This window comes from Petromyzon marinus, chromosome 47 (genome assembly GCF_048934315.1).
Source record: "Petromyzon marinus isolate PM22_M1 ecotype Great Lakes invasive population chromosome 47, UKy_Petmar_22M1.pri1.0, whole genome shotgun sequence".
Taxonomy (NCBI): Eukaryota; Metazoa; Chordata; class Hyperoartia; order Petromyzontiformes; family Petromyzontidae; genus Petromyzon; species Petromyzon marinus.
In genome coordinates this window covers 4798135-4815157 of record NC_133713.1, presented here as the reverse complement: position 1 = coordinate 4815157, position 17023 = coordinate 4798135, and the positions used below count along the sequence as shown (strand labels likewise).

At 49.8% G+C, this 17023-nt stretch overlaps 1 protein-coding gene across 2 annotated transcripts in view; it reads left to right on the top strand.

The window, feature by feature from the left end:
* LOC116952449 (plastin-3-like) overlaps positions 1-17023 on the top strand; it is a 93975-nt gene that overhangs the window by 295 nt on the left and 76657 nt on the right. The window lies entirely within an intron of this gene.

Here is a 17023-nt window from a genome sequence, read left to right as displayed (position 1 = left end):
TCGCTCGCCACCACATTCTGGACGTCTGTGAAAAAGCGCTTCTTAGCTCATCGGATTCTTCCCCCCCCCCACCCCGATAAACACGGGTTCTGGTTCACTCAACCATTCACTCGCCTCTCTCCGCTCTTTCAATCCTCGCTCACGACTCCTCACTGCTCACCACAAATTCACCGCTCACCACTGATTCACTCACCAGTGACTCCAAACTACTCACCATAGTCCCTTGCCCACCCCACCCCTAATTCTTCACGAGCTCATCACCACCATAGTCCACTCTTCTAGTCCCTCGCCACGAATTCCTCACTCACTCAAGCCCTCCCTGCCTACCCCCATGCCCCAGTCCCTCGCTAACGCCCTCCTCAGCCCACCACCATCATAATCACCTGGGTCTGGCTTCCCTCCACCCTCGGGCGTGTGTGCACGCCTCTTCACTCTCGTCACCCTCTTCCATTCTCCCCCTCTTCTCTCTCCCCTTCTCCCCCCGTGCCTGTGCCGTTCTCCGTTTCTTCAGGACCCACGCTCCCTGCCATCCTCCCATCCCCCCCCTTGCCTCCTTCCCCTCTCTCCTTCTTCCCCTCTCTCCTCCTTCCTCTCTCTCCTCCCTCCCCTCTCTTCTCCTCGCTGCTGCTCGGCACCTCCCGCTGTGCGCTCCGCCCTGATCCGTGCTACGCGTGACGCCTCATCCTCATCACATCCTCAGCAGAGCCTCATCACATCCTCAGCAGAGCCTCATCACATCCTCAGCAGAGCCTCATCACATCCTCATCACATCCTCAGCAGAGCCTCATCACATCCTCAGCAGAGCCTCATCACATCCTCAGCAGAGCCTCATCACATCCTCAGCAGAGCCTCAGCAGAGCCTCATCACAACCTCAGCAGAGCCTCATCACATCCTCAGCAGAGCCTCATCACATCCTCAGCAGAGCCTCATCACATCCTCAGCAGAGCCTCATCACATCCTCAGCAGAGCCTCAGCAGAGCCTCATCACATCCTCGGCAGAGCCTCATCACATCCTCAGCAGAGCCTCATCACATCCTCATCACATCCTCGGCAGAGCCTCATCACATCCTCGGCAGAGCCTCATCACATCCTCGGCAGAGCCTCATCACGTCCTCGGCAGAGCCTCATCACGTCCTCGGCAGAGCCTCATCACATCCTCATCACAACCTCATCGCACCCCCCTCCCGGCACCTCCGATTAGCACGTTTGGCTACGTACGATGCAAGAGAAGTTCAACATACTGTACATACTCATCATCATCCTCAGCATTAATAATAAGGACCACGAGTTCAAATCTGGTCCAGGGTGGACTAAAACAGCATCTTCGTATGTCCGATGGTTTGTAAAGCAAACGAACTATAATTCTAATGAGCCAGATGATTGTTGTCAGGAGTAGCGAGCGGAGTGTTGAATCGCTGCGCTGATGACGCCTTCTTCCCCCCAGTATTTGTGAACCTTGGCGATGTTCGTGAGGTCGTTTCATCTTCCACGGTTCCTGTTCTGGCTGGTGATCACATTAGCCGCACAACTGACCGAGACTTATATTTTTGTAATGTTCAATATGTGCATCATCATCCTCATCATTAAGTGTCCGCATCATCCGTTGCCATGGTTTGTTTGCGGATGCGGTTTTAGGGGATTGATTGTGGTCCCATCATAATCTTTCGCGAAAGATCGAATCCGGAGCCTCTTCTGCGTCGGGTCTCTCGCGAGTTTGCGACTCCGCGTGTGTGAGTCGCTCAAATCAACTCGGACGTATTGAGGTCGCGTCGCGCGGGGTGGGATATCAATCAACACGGTTTTAAAACATGTAGTTCCCTGCTCAAAATAACTTGATCTACCGAGGTCGCAACGCCCGTGCCTCCAAAAGATGCATTGTTAATCCGCCTCGACGGCTATTTCCATCTTCTGGTCAAATAATGGATAATAATCAGCGATTGTTCCCCAGACTGCATGAGAAACGTGTAATTACAAACCAGCAGTGGCCGCGTGGCGCAATGTGGACACGGAGCGAATGCTGTTGTTAATTGATCCGAGTCCTCTGCACTGCGGATGAGTCAATGAGATTCATGTTTTTTCAAAGAGTGCTCAGAAACGGCTCTGAAATTCTGCGATCATTGTTATCGAGTTGTGTTGGTCTGTAGCCGAGGTAGGGTTTCGGTTGAGGCGAGGTTTTCATTGTAATGACCAAAGCAGATGCCCGCCACTCGCGCGTGACTCACTGGCGCCTTGCTGCCAGAGCAGCGATGGTGCTTTGGGCGTGGTGCAGAATACAGCTCTGCTGAGCAGCCCTCGGTGATAATAAACGTGGCCACCACCCCACAGGGCTGGGCGTAGTTGGTGTGTCCAGCAGGGAAGAAAGGTGGGGAGGGGGGGGGGCAGCATTTCTATACCAGGGGTTGGCAACCTAAATAACAATAAGTGACATTTTCTTCGAATTGGGTAAAAAATAAAACTAAATATTTCGAGGGCCACAGTGCGTGTGAATACGAGACGGTAACTTAATGAAAAATGTCAAACCATATATATTTTTTTATCACTATTTTAAGAACAGCACATGGTGCACTCATTGGTAATGCCACATTACAAATCATTGTTGGGCTTGTGAGACGTTCACCGTTTATTGAAAATAATTAGGAGGGGGTTTTTTTTACTTTGAAATAATAGTTTTGGGAGCCACGCAGTAGTCCTTGAAGAGCCGCAGGTTTGCTGACCCCTGATCTATTCTGAACACACCTTACAGATGTTAGCCCAGTGGTCCGTGTAGAGCCGGTATCCATGAGGTTGTCGATGGTTGTCGTCTCCATTATTATGTAATTTCATCTCGGCTGTGTGCTACCGCTGTGGGAAGTTTCAAGTTAGTTTTGTTTAACCAGATGAGAACTCAAGGGACGAAGATGAGTCTCATTTGCAAGAGCGACCTGGATCACATGCAGAATGATTGACATGATATACCAGTCGACATGGAGAGACTGGGAATGTGGACTTTCCACCACTGACTCAAGGCCACCAATGTTGCATCCCAGCAAATTGTCGTACTCAAATTGTGAATGTTGTGGGTTGACTCTCCAACACACCGGTGTGCTGCAGTAGTAACTAATTAGCACGTTTTGTTCACGTGACAAATCTTGACTTAAAGCTTTCGTGACTGCAGGAATTCATGTTCTTGGGTCATTCGGTATGAATGGATATATGTGTGTGGTCTGAATGGATATATATCCAGACCACACAATCCGTAAAGCTATCACCCCAACCGTTGGAAAGAAACCATCTGAGGACCCAATCAAAACCATCACCTTGCCATACATTGCAGGGGGCACTAAAAATATTTCCAAAATCATGAGCAAACACAAAATCCAGGTTCGTAGGCTGTGTCTGCGGCAGTAGTTACATTGGGGAAACTAAGCGATATGTCTTGGACCTTGTTCGTGAACATAAGGCACATCTGAAACACGGTAGGACCAATACCTCGGCCATGGCTGATCATTGTTTTAATGCGGTGGGCTCACACGAAATGTATTTCTCGAAGACGAAGGTACTTTGCAAGCCCACTGGCTATCAACAAAGATTAGTTCATGAAGTCATCCATTTGTATAGACACAGATGCAATTTAAACCGAGAAGATGGGTACAAATTGAGCAATCATTGGAAGGACGTTATTAACCAGTTTAAGTCAACCAGCTGTGATGTTTCCATCCCACCTTCCGATGTTAGTAGTTATTTTCGACTGTCTCGTTTGACATTAACGGGTTAAATGTCTCACTAACACAGCCACCGTTGCTCGTTTTCCTCGATGTGGCGGTGGCTCTGCGATCTCACATTGACGTGCTAATCTCTCACAATACAATGGCCACCCCCGCAGCTTCGTCGTCATGGAGGTAGCTCTCCGATCTTACATTTACATGCAAATGTATCACTTTAACATCACTAGCCCCGCCCACTTCGCTTATGACCCTTGGGCTACACCCATTTCAAACCTGACTCAGCAGCTTTCCCGCTATTTCTTTCTCGCCTGATGACGAATGCTTGTGTTGCGATCGAAACGTCGTAGTTTTTTTTGTTATTTTCTTTGAACCTATCTACGTGACTTTACCGAAAGACCCAAGAATGTGACAAATCTTGCTAGTTGGCTGTCGGTGGGTTAACGAAACATTTACACAGTCTAACCCAACAACCTTTTATGATGAATAATATTGGTCGCGAAAGCCTGCATGTTCAACGGAATATAGAAATGTTGACTGTTACATCTAGATTGTGCCATCAGTCTAAGGAAGGCGAACTTGGATGATTTTTTTCGCATCGGCATTATTTATTAAGGTAAACAACGTAAAAAAACTAATTTCATGAAGATAATGTACTACACAGTCACAAGTTATACTTATGCGAGTTATCAGCTGGCTTTCACCTTGTTTAAATACATCATACTTGGGTTTTTATCATGCACCCTTCTCGGATTGTTTTTTAAAGGTTATAATACTAATGATAATAACGTGACTCGATGTAAGAAAATGCTGGAAATTGCTGACAAGGCTGTAAAGGCGAATCGTAGTTTTGATGCTTCTCTGACTTTTGTTTAGTGCAGTACAGTACGTGGGAGGAATACAGTGCCCGGACAATTGTCAATCATACGAGAAAACCTCCCCCCCCCCCATACATAACAAAATAAATAAGCAGATTTGACATGTCCGTCTTTCACAGCCTTCCGGGAGTGCAGGATTTCAGCAGCATTAATTAAGTTTAAGCAAACTCTGGACCTGTTTGAACATGCCATGTCTCATCAGCAGTGCCAGGCTCGCTTGCATCAATGCTGGAGAACTGCCCGATGTGAAAGGCAGAGACCTCCCTCTCTTTACGATGTGGGTCCAAATTGGATACAAATGTCATAATCCATAACTCATTCTGATCATTAGCATCGTTGTGGAAACCTGCTTTCTGTGCTGCCCCCAACAAGCATTTCATTACTCTTTGGTTCTTTCAGTAAAGTCACGTAGGTATAAAATAAAATAAATCACGTTTCGGGCGCAACACAAGCGTCCGTCATCAGGTGGGAAAGCCTTGGTCTGCTGCTGAGGCAGACTGTTTTTAAAGGTTCGAAATGGGTGTAGGCCAAGGGGCATAAAGAAGTGGCCAGGGCTAGTGATGTTAATGTGAGAAATTAGCATGTAACTGTAAGATAGGAAAGCGGCCTCCACAGGTGAGAAGCAGCACGATCATCTTCAATCGTAGGCTAACATTGCAATTGCAATGTTGGAAAATTAAAACTCTCCAGTGTGCGACTGTGGTCATCCAGAACAGGCCGTAACAACGTATAGCGACGCAATGCCGGATCCACAAATATCATCACAGCGATGATACACTCTGCTGCGGTTATCTGGCTTGACCACCAGCATGTGGAATTGGAGTTGTTGCTCTGCATCTATATCAACCATATGAAAGAAGAAGCATTTAATTGCCTGACAGGTGGGTGTCTCGTACGAAATACGCCATCGTAGTGTGGCCCACAAACCCCATTCGTAATAATAAGTCCGATATACAACACGTGCAGCGAGTCGCAGACAAGTCGGAGGCGCTGGGCACGATTCCCAACTTCAGCGTCCGTCGCCGCCACACCTTGCCACGCGCGGTTATGCATTTACCACGGGGGCAGCGCCTGCGGCACGGTTGATTTCCTGTAGCGAGCGCTGCCGTCCTTACACTGTGCGTTCTGTTTTACCGTGAGTGCGGCCGCTGGGTCGGGTGGCACCGAGTGGCGGTGGCACGAAGAAGTGGGAGGGGCGGAGACTGCTCGAGTGGGTCCTTGTAACGCGCAACGTCTCGTCTGGAGAGCGCCCTCGGTGATGTCGCGCGCCCTCGGTGATGTCGCGCGCCCTCGGTGATGTCGCGCGCCCTCGGTGATGTCGCGCGCCCTCGGTGATGTCGCGCGCCCTCGGTGATGTCGCGCGCCCTCGGTGATGTCGCGCGCCCTCGGTGATGTCGCGCGCCCTCGGTGATGTCGCGCGCCGTCGGTGATGTCGCGCGCCCTCGGTGATGTCGCGCGCCCTCGGTGATGTCGCGCGCCCTCGGTGATGTCGCGCGCCCTCGGTGATGTCACGCGCCGTCGGTGATGTCACGCGCCCTCGGTGATGTCTCGCGCCCTCGGTGATGTCACGCGCCCTCGGTGATGTCACGCGCCATCGGTGATGTCACGTGCCCATGTCCTCTGCTGCAGAACTTTGTATGTTTTGGCCAGAATTTCGTCAATCCACTGCTGGGTGAAGGCCTTCCCATGCCATGCCATGTCAGGGCTGGGGGTTGTTTAACCCATACGTCACCTTGCGAGTCAGTGTGCATTGGGCTTCCAGTAATAAACATAATCCCAAACGTAGCATATTATCATACCTATACTCCGAAATGAAAGCTATAAACCTGTTGCCTATCCTCAGCCTAAAACTTAGTCTTAACTTCAGCCTACCCCAATTCCATCATCTTATTGTTTTATATAAAGGCTGTGTGCAAATTTCACTCTTACTATAAACATTACCTCCCTTTAGGGGCTACTGTGGGGCACAAGCACAGGTGAGAAGCAGCACTGTATCATCTTCAATCGTAGGCTAACATTGCAATTGCAATGTTGGAAAAATTAAAACTCTCCAGTGTGCGACTGCGGTCATCCAGAACAGACCGTAACAACGTATAGCGGCGCAATGCCGGACCCACAAATATGAAGGAGATGACATCTCAGCGATGATACTCTGGTGCTCATTATGCGGTTATCTGGCTTGACCACCAGCATGTGGTATTGTAGTTGTTGCTCTGCATCTACATCAACCAGATGAAAGAAGAAAATTGCAATAGTGCTCATTCAGAGGAACTATTTAAAATTCTTCCACGGTGCTTTGAAGACAGCTGCACAATGTGAATTGCTTTATCCAATGGTGTCAATCAAAATCCTGTGATTGGGGTTTTTTTCTGTTGTGAAGAAGGGCATTTGTCCATTGATGTTTCCTGTAATAAGGCTGAATGAACAAGCTTCAAGTGTATTTGTTTGACCAGATGAGATCTCAAGAGATCAGGAAAGTTTCATTTGCAGGAGTGACCTTGGTCACCAAATTGACAAAATCAAATTACATGAAGTACAGCAATTAAGCAAATATAAATCAGCAAAACAAACAACCGTGTCACATGGGAAATTGAAAATACAGCACGAACAAAAATGATTGTTAAGTAATTCATTCTAAATTCCCTTCAGGTAAGTCAGCTCCAGCAGATTATTTGTTGACTGATCGCAGTACAATTAACAAAAAAACTCCATACATTGGTCAATACTAGAACATGTTTCAGGCAAAAATATGTTTTACTTTTAAGGCCACAGCGTTACTGACAAATGTGTTTAGTTTTTGTTTGTTGTGTGTTTGTGCACCACTTGCCAATGCAGCAGCAGCAGCATCACAAAATAATTCCCACAATTTAAAAAAATGTGTTACACAGAAGCATTGAATAGATATCGGATGACTAATATGTTATGTAGTGGCGTGGTGCTTCAACGGAATCTCGTGCCGACTGCACACTCGCTCGGTAGACAGATGTTTTTTATGGTGCAACTTCACCGAATGTCTTTTTTTTACACTTCCCCCAGATGGGCAGGCACCAAATGTTCTTGTGCGTTAAAATATTTTCCACCGAAGAAGAATAGTTTCATAAACTGCTATTTTGAAGGAAAGAAAAACAAACCCTTGAACCGTGTGTCCAAATTAAGGGAACGGAAATCTCGCCATTTCCTCAACTCCTCTACGAAGTCACTGCCAGGGGTTTCTCATGCCGGTTTCCCCACCGTGTCGCTTGACCTTTCCTCGCGCGGTCGCTCGATTGCTTCGCGCGCGCACACGCAACCCATCGGCGCCCCCCTCGCGCCTCTGCGGTGCCACGCTTGGAGCGGTTATGGGGGGCACTATCACTGGAAAAGGGGGGGGGGAGCTTCGTGCTGATGTGGCTGGGTGGCCACAGCAGCTCAACTATTTAAACTTAAAACTAAACCATTTTTTTTATTTTACCAGGTAAGGGCCCACTGAGCTTGTATCGCTCTTATTGAGAAGCAACCAGGCCACAAATGATAGTTCAACGAAGTGGCTTATCATGTGGAAATGTAAACCAGCCAAATACTTTAAACGCATTTTTCTAAATGTGGAGAGAAAAACCGGAGGACCCAGCGAAAAATTAACGTGACCACCTGGAGAACATACAAACTCCAGATGTATAGGCGGTGGGGTCAGGATCGAACCCACGACATCCTGTACACGAGGTCAGGGGGTCAACATCTCGCCACTGTGGCGCCTCCCGACAACACTGACGCCCAGCACCCCACTGACCTCCAAAATATTAATTCCACGCATGCTCATAGGCGATGTAGACTGTTGTAAATTGTCACGTGGCCACCGATGACCGCGCTAAAACCCCCATCGTGTGTATTGCATACGTAAAATAACTTGACCTAATTTTTGTCCGAGGACTCTTATCTAAAAAGCATGGCATGATAAAAAAACATCCTGCGAAAACAGCCGTGTCAAGACTATGTGAGCAATCCATCGGGTGGCTCCATCATCGCCTGTGATGTCATTCTCTCTGGGGGTCGGTCCACGTGGTGATGGCGTCGTTTCACCGCGATCGCGTTCTCTGGAATGGATACTTTTACCTTGTAACCTGACTCTCGCTTGCACAATTGTGATTTATAATCGTGATAAACTAACAGATTAACGATTAGAAACGCGATAAGTGGTTAAACAACATTGAATGAAATAATAGCTTGGTGGAAACACAGCTCTTGATCGTGAGTGTAATGTCGGCGTGACCCAAAGTTGTGAGTTCTCCAACACGCTCCTGTGTGAATATGAAGCCGGCGGAATCCTACACCATTGGGAACACGTGGACAATGTATTTGTCAAGCAACGGATCAAAATTACATGTTATTAAAAATATATTTATACCAAGAGAAGCCCCTGACTTATCAATTTATATTGCAATATTCAATTGAGTTGTTAAAATAATATCTTTTTCATATTACCGGCAATCGCATGAACAAAACCGGTAAAAACTGGTTGCCAGTTTGGCACAAGCATAGAAATGTGGAGAGCAATAAACGTGAATGTGTTTACCTCTTTAACTGAGAAGCGAAGGGAGCCTGCCACAGTGGTGTAAGGGTTGGCCGCGCATGGGACCTGCATGCCAGACGTCGCCGGCTCGACTCCATCTCCCGGCGCGGCGGTTGAAACGACTGGGCAATCCCCTCCCGCCGCCTTTGTCCACCCAGCAGCAAAAACCGGGTTCAGCACAGTTGGTGTGGCTCGTGGGGTGAAGCGTGGGTATGCCCGCCCTCTTCCTACTAAAATACCACTGTGAACGACAACCACTTCCTGACTGTGGGAACTCGTAGTCGGTCCTCGAAACGGTTGCCAGTTCAAGAACCCCGAGTATTTAATCACACGAGGTTAGAAGACGACGCGTAGATCGTGGCGTGCGCGTGTCAAGGTAAAAGCAGGGCTGCTTGACAACACGCACGGTCTAACGCGGGCTCGAGCGGCGCGGATGTCGTGCTTGAGAGCAGAGGCAGGGAAACACTTTTGTGCGTCGCAGATGGGGACACGGGGAGGTGCGCAGACGATGACTGTGCGTGGTGTCAGGCTTGGGGGCAGTGCAGAGTTCGACATTGCACCGAGGCCGGACACAGGCACCTTTAAGGTTAACTTTTTTTTGAAGCGAATTCGATGCCACTGGGGTTGGGTTCATGCACCTTTGTCACAGATGTCGGTGGGTAGTGAGAATGTGGAGCTGGAAGATAAATGTGCATTGAAGTAGTGATTTACCTAATGCAGGGTTTTGTGAGATAGAGGTCAAGAGACGTATTGCATTAGCAGGACAGATTACCGATTGACTATATAGAGTTAAACCACTTTTTTTAAGAGTGTTAAGGTCAACTTTACTTTTAAAAGATGGGTGTTTGGAAAAAAAATGTCTAAGGCCTATTTCCTACAGGGGTCTGAGAAAAGAAATGTAACTCAAGCAAGTGGAAACGATACTTTTGGCCTTTGAGTTCGGGTACGTTTGGAGGATGTTGGGTATTTCGTGGACGGGATATGGTCACTTAAAAGTGCGGAATAGAACTATTTGTGGTGCAGTCTTGGGCACCCTGCAGTCTTAATTGGTAGAGTAATTACACTCATCACTACCTGTTTTTCATTGTCCGTGTAGTGCAGTGCATAACATTGACTAAGTATTAAACGTTGCACAAACGGTTATGTGCAGCCCTTTGTACCCCGGAGCGTTTCATCAAGCCTTAAGCCTTTTTGTGAAAGTCTCCTACATTTGGATGTTTGGCTGCCTTAAAAGAAAAAAATATATGATCGGTGATATTTTGGGCAATAGCCCTTCTCAATAGCACGTGGCATTGCCTGAAGAAGGCCCGCTGCTCAAAAGCGTTGCCAATTATATATATTTTTCTTTTAAGGCAGTGTTGTTGACAAGAGTGAGTTGTTTTGTTAACCGTTTCCGGTTCTGAGATGCTGCACTCGTGAGGGTCTCAGCGTTAATTTTATTTAGAGGTGCAGCGCCGTTGTTTTTAAAGACATTGTACTCACCGCAGAGAACTGTAGCGACACGACCACCGCACTCTACGATAGCCAGTGCCAAACTGCCACGCCCTCTCGCATGACCTTGTGGGAGCCTCTGTACCGATAAAGTTATTTAAGTTAAATTTTTCTTCCAATTCCGTTCCAGTGATGTACTCGGTATGTTAATTGTGCTTTGTGCACCACTGCTGGTGCAGAGTCTCCAGATACATTGTTTTAATTATAAACAGTCTGAGTGGTGAGTTAATCAACATAGCTGATGAACGCTCCTTCAGGAAGCTCGCTGCCTCCATAGGTGGGCTGCTCGCACGCATAATCTGGGCGTGAGCCGCCAACCCCACATCCACCCCCATTACAGTTTCATCTGGATAAGTGGACTTTCTTTGTGTTCCACACCGGGTTATCTGTCTTTCAAAGGAGAATGTTGTACTTCGGTTTCAGAGATTAAGGATTAGGTTAAATGCCCTCCAGCCATAGTTTTTTTTATTGTTAATAAACTAAAGGAAAATGGATTTCAGAATAGATTCAATACCTCTCTCGCCAAACCCGTTCAACCTTAACCCACTGGGAGTTGCGAAAGCGACCGGGATGCTGCCACCCCAATCACAGACAATGAAAACGCATGGATGCTATTCCATATTTAGTATTTTAAATCGTTTTTTTGGCAGGTAAGGCCCACTGAGCTACGATATACTGTAGCTCTTTTTCAGAAACAAACTGGCTATCACAACTGACAGCTCAACGGAAGTGGCTTATCAGGTGGAAATGTATAGCAGTAGCCAAATACTCAATGAGCGCTTGTTGATTCCAGTGGATGCAATGTATCTGCGATGTCGATGGTGGAGCCCCGAGTCTTCTTCTTGCATTGCCATCACCTCTTCCTGGATGACACAGCGTTTCCGCATATATTTCAGTTTTAAGCCGCAGATTTCTTCCCTCTTTTTGCTCACTTCCTTATTTCTCACCTTTGTCTCGTTCAACACGGTTGTCTCTACGAGCCCGAAACCAACTTGGAGCCCGATTTGTGCTGTGACGCACGTCCGCTGCCCGCCTTCGCTTAAGTTACGCGTGCTGCGCTATTGCAGCCACATTCAATAAAACACTTTCGGGTTAAGATTCATAATTAGTTTATTTTAAGTTAGGTCGTTCTGTCAGTTTATCAACTATAGCTCTCAACCACCCAACAACCGAGCCAATCGATTCAAGTTGCCACGTCGTGGGCAAACACGCAGTTTGATTTGAGTGATCGGCAAAACCGGAGATAAGTAGAATAGCAAGCACAATATTTATTGGCACTTTTGTCCTACCAGGTTTTTGCTTGAGGTGCTATCGAGCATCATCAGGTGTTAACAAAAGCTCAGCACTCAATACACACAAAGTGCTTCCCACAAATGAACCACAGTGCCTTGCTGGTCTCGTCACGCAAAGACCGGTCATCCTCACAGCAGCGGTTTATGGCTAGCCACCGAACGAAGATGGTAACTGCATCGTGCGCTGTCAGATCCGCTTCTGCGGCCGTCTGGAACGCTCTTCCGATATCAGGAAGCCACTGGAGCTATGTATTTTTAAATCTCGATTGAAAACTCATGTCTTTAGAACTGCTTTTTGTGTTTAGTTTGTCCTTACCCGCACCTCCCATTGGCTATGTTCAACATCCATACAAAGAAATAGATACAAAGAGCTTCTCAGTCCAGGTTAATTTGTCCCCCCAACAGCAGTGTCACCTGCTGGGCCATTACACTCGATATATTTAGTTTGTGCAGACGCATTATGAGCGGTGTAAAAAGAGCAGATGTGTCTATAGGTGATGGGATTTACAATCACCAAGACATCCGCAACTATTGACACAACACGTATACATATGAGCAATGTTAAACATGCAGTACTGTATTTACTTTGCATGACCTATGTCTCAAACCCGGAGAATGGCGGTGCAGTGGTTAGTATCGCCCGTGCTATGAAACATTTGACATCATGGGTTTGACTGCCGGTCAAAGCTTACCACAAGTGGTGAGTGATATCTGATCCCCTCTTTCTCCAATACACACTGACTAGCATGGTGAAGTATAGTCGAAGGACAACCATGATTGATATGGTATGGAGAGGCCTTCATCCAGCAGTGGATATAAGACAAATGACTGTAAATTATCACGACACATTTTTTTTCTAGTCGGCCAACAGCTTGTTTAAATGCTGTCATTAAATCAAGTCATAATAATATTTACAATATATGTTATCGCGGAGCGAGAGGCTGATGCGTTGCGAACAGATGTTTGCATTTTAATTGAAGGTTGATGTGCTGAGGTTGCAATTGCAAAGTAATCGCAGTGGAGCAAAACGTCAACAAAAATGTTGCAAACATGACGTACAGTGCGACCAGCTACGTTTATGCAATTCGCTTAGCGATCGCCTTGGACCACAGCAATCCATTTCCAGCCCCCATTGCCTCGCGCAGTTTGATGGCGGGTTGAGAGAGAAAAATCTCTTTTGGAGTGCCAAGCTCTGAAATTAAGGGTAAGTGGAAATGAGGTCGGAGAGGTGAGAACGAGCCATGCCACGAGGTGATGTGGCTGATGTGCAGCTGATTGGAAGCCAGTGGAGCTGGAAGTGCAGCACTTTAACGCGCACGTAAAGCCAGAGGATGCGAGTTTGTCCGATAACTCTGTCCACTTTATTCGTCTTCTCGTGCCTTCAGCTGTCTTCGTAACCACAGCCGTACGAGCGGTACGCAGCTGCTGTATTCATTTTATGCCCCATGTATGAAGGGCAATTTCCTGATGTGTTGCCTATTTTATATTTTTACACTTTTAAAGCCACACAGCGTTACTCCAGAGTGTGTTGAGCTGCTTTGGTATTGTCGCTCGTGCACCACTGCCATCGCAGCAGCATTGGCAAATCATTTGTTGTGTCCTCGGATTTATTTCATATCCAGAACACCGAAACCAATTTCCGTCGGCGGCAGGCGCTTCACGTCTCCACTCAGCGTCTCAGGAAGCCACCAAGTGAATTGCAAAACTAGACGTTCCATCGTCAACTTCTCGCGCTGTACAAGAGAACTGAAGATTCACAGTAGAGACAGACTCGACTCTCAAGCATCGATCCGCTCGGCCACCTGTAGCAACGCATTTTGTCAGGTGCTGCACTTTTGCATACTGCGATCGGTCATTGCGATGCTGAATGCGCCATTTCACTTCTTTTTTGCCGAATTGCTCGCTCAAATGCGGGCAAAGAAGTCGCGGGTGGTTTAAATTGAGCGGTGATTTCGAGAGCGATCTGATTTCACAAACTTATCGCTCACATGTAGATTTAATATCAGGAGGTGGAGGAGGTAGAGGTGGAGTCGTCCTTCTGGAGCTCGTGAGTGTGTGTGTGTGATGTCAGATAGCAGCCCTGAAAGTCACTCCGTTGTTGCACCCCACTGCACTCTGGGAGGCACTTCCTCGACAGGTCCCTCATGTCCTGTATCGCCAGCCTTCCCTCGCCCTGTATCGCCAGCCTTCCCTCGCCCTGTAACGCCAGCCTTCCCTCGGCTTGCATCGCCAGCCTTCCCTCGCCCTGTATCGCCAGCCTTCCCTCATGCCCTGTAACGCCAGCCTTCCCTCGGCATGTATCACCAGCCTTCCCTCGCCCTGTATCGCCAGCCTTCCCTCATGCCCTGTATCGCCAGCCTTCCCTCATGCCCTGTAGCGCCAGCCTTCCCTCATGCCCTGTATCGCCAGCCTTCCCTCATGCCCTGTATCGCCAGCCTTCCCTTGCCCTGTATCGCCAGCCTTCCCTCATGCCCTGTATCGCCAGCCTTCCCTCATGCCCTGTATCGCCAGCCTCCCCTCGCTCTGTAGCGCCAGCCTTCCCTCGCTCTGTATCGCCAGCCTTCCCTCGCCCTGTAACGCCAGCCTTCCCTCGGTTTGTATCGCCAACCTTCCCTCACCCCTGTAACGCCAGCCTTCCCTCGCTCTGTATCGCCAGCCTTCCCTCGCCCTGTATCGCCAGCCTTCCCTCATGCCCTGTATCGCCAGCCTTCCCTCATGCCCTGTATCGCCAGCCTTCCCTCGCCCTGTAACGCCAGCCTTCCCTCATGCCCTGTATCGCCAGCCTTCCCTCATGCCCTGTATCGCCAGCCTTCCCTCATGCCCTGTAACGCCAGCCTTCCCTCATGCCCTGTAACGCCAGCCTTCCCTCGCCCTGTAACGCCAGCCTTCCCTCATGCCCTGTATCGCCAGCCTTCCCTCGCCCTGTATCGCCAGCCTTCCCTCGCCCTGTATCGCCAGCCTTCCCTCGCCCTGTATCGCCAGCCTTCCCTCGCCCTGTATCGCCAGCCTTCCCTCGCCCTGTATCGCCAACCTTCCCTCGCCCTGTATCGCCAGCCTTCCCTCGCCCTGTATCGCCAGCCTTCCCTCGCCCTGTATCGCCAGCCTTCCCTCGCCCTGTATCGCCAACCTTCCCTCGCCCTGTATCGCCAGCCTTCCCTCGCCCTGTATCGCCAACCTTCCCTCGCCCTGTATCGCCAGCCTTCCCTCGCCCTGTATCGCCAGCCTTCCCTCGCCCTGTATCGCCAACCTTCCCTCGCCCTGTATCGCCAGCCTTCCCTCGCCCTGTATCGCCAGCCTTCCCTCGCCCTGTATCGCCAGCCTTCCCTCGCCCTGTATCGCCAGCCTTCCCTCGCCCTGTATCGCCAGCCTTCCCTCGCCCTGTATCGCCAGCCTTCCCTCGCCCTGTAACGCCAGCCTTCCCTCGCCCTGTAACGCCAGCCTTCCCTCGCCCTGTATCGCCAGCCTTCCCTCATGCCCTGTATCGCCAGACTTCCCTCGCCCTGTATCGCCAGCCTTCCCTCATGCCCTGTATCGCCAGACTTCCCTCGCCCTGTAACGCCAGCCTTCCCTCGGCTTGCATCGCCAGCCTTCCCTCGCCCTGTATCGCCAGCCTTCCCTCAGCTTGCATCGCCAGCCTTCCCTCATGCCCTGTATCGCCAGCCTTCCCTCATACCCTGTATCGCCAGACTTCCCTCATGCCCTGTATCGCCAGCCTTCCCTCGCTCTGTATCGCCAGCCTTCCCTCGCCCTGTATCGCCAGCCTTCCCTCGCCCTGTATCGCCAGCCTTCCCTCGCCCTGTAACGCCAGCCTTCCCTCGCCCTGTATCGCCAGCCTTCCCTCGCTCTGTATCGCCAGCCTTCCCTCGCCCTGTATCGCCAGCCTTCCCTCGCCCTGTATCGCCAGCCTTCCCTCGCCCTGTAACGCCAGCCTTCCCTCGCCCTGTATCGCCAGCCTTCCCTCGCTCTGTATCGCCAGCCTTCCCTCGCTCTGTATCGCCAGCCTTCCCTCGCCCTGTATCGCCAGCCTTCCCTCGCCCTGTATCGCCAGCCTTCCCTCGCCCTGTAACGCCAGCCTTCCCTCGCCCTGTATCGCCAGCCTTCCCTCGCTCTGTATCGCCAGCCTTCCCTCACCCTGTATCGCCAGCCTTCCCTCGCCCTGTATCGCCAGCCTTCCCTCGCCCTGTATTGCCAGCCTTCCCTCGCCCTGTATCGCCAGCCTTCCCTCATGCCGCGCGGAGTAGTTGACTGCGTGTTGGCAGTCCGACTTGCGGTGCTGAGCCAGGCCCAGTCAAGTGGAATTTCATTGTGATATGACAACTTCTGTGCAGTTACAAACTCGAACTCCAGTAAATCCCCGCAGCGGCTTTTGACTAACCATCAAACAAAGACGGTCACTGCATCGCGTGCTTTCAGATGCACTTTTGCTGCAGTCTGGAACGCTCTTCCGATATTAGGAAGCCACTGGAGCTATCCACTTTTAAATCTAGATTGAAAACTAATTTCTTTAGAACTGCTTTTTGTTTCGTTTTTGTCCTTCCACACCTCAGATTAGCACTGTTGACCACGTAGGGTGTGAAAGAAGTTCGACATACATGACATACAAGCTGCACTTGAGAAGGTTGTTAAATAATGGCTAGCAATATCTGTATTTGAACAAATTATTTGGTGATTCTGCTGCATTGGCAGTGGTGAGAAAAGCAAAAATAACAAACTAACACATTTCTGCGGAGGGAGCTGGTAGGAACGTTGGGTTGCTAGGTCAATGGCCAGGGTCAACGGCGGCACGTGGTGCATCCCGCAAATATGCCTGACTGTGAGGGCGGGCACAAGCCGGCGTGAGTTGGTTAAACGTTGAGTTTTATAAGGGCACCACGGGGTTACCAGCCCCTCCTTACCCAGCCCCACCCCTCCCACCCCCCACCCAGCCCCTCCCCACCCTCCCCACCCAGCCCCTCCCCTCTCCACCCAGCCCCTCCCCACCCAGCCCCTCCCCACCCAGCCCATCCCTCCCCACCCAGCCCCTCCCTCCTCACCCAGCCCCTCTCCACCCTCCCCTCTCCACCCAGCCCCACCCCTCCCATTTTTGGATGCACGACGGACGGACACAATAATCC